Genomic DNA, 1985 nt, shown 5'->3' with positions numbered 1-1985 from the left:
TGGAATAGCAAGGGCAGAGAAGTTTTCCTCCAGTACCAGTCTGGGGTTCTGGTGACACTTGTATGAAGACAGAATAAAACTGTTAGAAAAAAACAAAAACAATAATTATCCAGATAGGAGGAGATAAGGAGATTCAGGTCGGTCAGTTGGATCCACCATCTTCTTGAAGATGATCCGCAGGGAGTGGTTCAGGTCAGAGGTCACCTTCCACTCTGGATGCTGATTGTCTAGCTGGTGGGCTGCTTTTACCCAGGAGTGGTGGATCTGAGTGTTCAGTCCTGCAACTCTGAGAGCTGAGGGGGTGGTTAGTATGACTGGATAAGGTCCCTTCCAGGTTGGCTTAAGGGGTTCCATTTTCCAATCTTTTACCCAAACCTGGTCCTTAGGCTTGTGAGGGTGCACAGCTGTTCCTGGAGAGATGGACAATCGATCAATAACCCATCTATGGACTTAAAGGATACTTTTCCAAAGTCCTGTAGCTGTTTCTGAATTTCTAAGTGCCCTATTTCCCACAAATCTCCCTTTGGCTGAATTAAGGGAGAGGGTTTTCCATATAGAATTTTAAATGGAGAGAACCCTACCCTGGCTTTCAGGGCACAGCGCACCTGCAGGAGCATAAGTGGTAAGATATCTGTCCAGGGTAAGTTCGTCTCCTGGCATAGCTTAGCCATACCCTGCTTGAGAGCCCAGTTCATGCGTTCTACTTTCCCTGAACTCTGGGGCCTATAGGCTGTATGTAAGTTCCACTTAATTCCTAAGGCCTTAGCTATCTGCTGTATTACCTCAGCTATAAAGGCTGGGCCATTATCTGACCCTATGGTTAATGGCATTCCGTACCACGGAATTATGTCCTTCAGTAATGCCTTAGTGACTTCTCTCGCCTTCTCTGTGCCGGTAGGATATGCCTCAACCCAGCCTGAAAAGGCGCAGACAAAAAGTAAAGGTATTTATTTCCTCTACTAGGCCCTATTTCTGTAAAGTCTATCTCTAGATATTCAAAAGGAGCCTGCCCACAATGCTGAATTGCTATCGGTCCTACAGGACCCTGTCTTGCATTGTTCTGTGTACAGAGGAGGCAGTGCTGAGAGATTGAGGCACATAAGGAGGGGAGATGGGCAATTAGATAGTATCTGCTTAACAAGGCTTTTAGAGCCGTCTTCCCTAAATGGGTAAGTTCATGCTGCTGGAGGACTGCTCTATGAGCTAACTGTTCTGGAATGTAGACCCTATGATCTGGGAATATCCACCAACCTCCCTTCGTCCTTTTACCCCCTTCTTGTTGGCCCTGTTCTTCTTCTTGAGGGGTGTATTTCAGAAGTTCAGGTAATTCAGGAACCCGCATGGTCCACGAAGCTACTGTCCGCTCCTTAGCAGCTAGCCTTGCCACTGCATCTGCGCGACTGTTCCCTTCGGACACTGAGTCTTTTCCTTTTTAATGTCCTCTACAATGGATGGCTGCTACTTCCTTGGGCTCCCAGACTGCTTCTAGTAACTTCAAGATCTCATTCTGATTTTTGATTAAAAAAGCAGCCTGGTAGCCCAAGGGTGAAAAAAAAATAATGTACAAAATAATAAACAAGAAGAAAATTAAAAGGCACACTATAAAAATCAATTTATCATAAATGAAGATAGTAACAAAGGAATTTATGAGGAAAGCATTATGTATCATATAGAAAACAAGAAGTGATAGAATAAGTCCTTTCTTAACTGTAATGATTTTAAATGTGAATGCATTACACTTTCCAGTTAAAAAGCTGAGATTGGCAGAATGGGTAAAAAATACATGATGTCAGAATGAATTTTTAAAATTCTTCCTCTATGTACTGTCAATAGAGAGTCATTTTAGATCCAAAATTATAAATATGTTGAAAGTAAAAGAATGAAAAGATATTCCATGCAAATAGTAACCAGAATGAGCTGGGTGGTTATAGTTCAAACAAAATAGAACTTAAGACAAAAATTGCTATGAGAAACAAAGAAAGACA

At 42.3% G+C, this 1985-nt stretch overlaps 1 protein-coding gene and 1 pseudogene across 1 annotated transcript in view; one reads left to right on the top strand and one right to left on the bottom strand.

The window, feature by feature from the left end:
* LOC102757236 overlaps positions 1-1342 on the bottom strand; it is a 30775-nt pseudogene extending 29433 nt beyond the window's left edge.
* LOC102757521 (5-hydroxytryptamine receptor 2C-like) overlaps positions 1-1985 on the top strand; it is a 236327-nt gene that overhangs the window by 229871 nt on the left and 4471 nt on the right. The gene's annotated exons all lie outside the window — the stretch shown is intronic.

Source organism: Myotis davidii, unplaced genomic scaffold (genome assembly GCF_000327345.1).
Source record: "Myotis davidii unplaced genomic scaffold, ASM32734v1 scaffold2339, whole genome shotgun sequence".
NCBI lineage: Eukaryota > Metazoa > Chordata > Mammalia > Chiroptera > Vespertilionidae > Myotis > Myotis davidii.
Note: the sequence above shows the minus strand (reverse complement) of the source record. Positions and strands in the feature narration are given on the sequence as shown.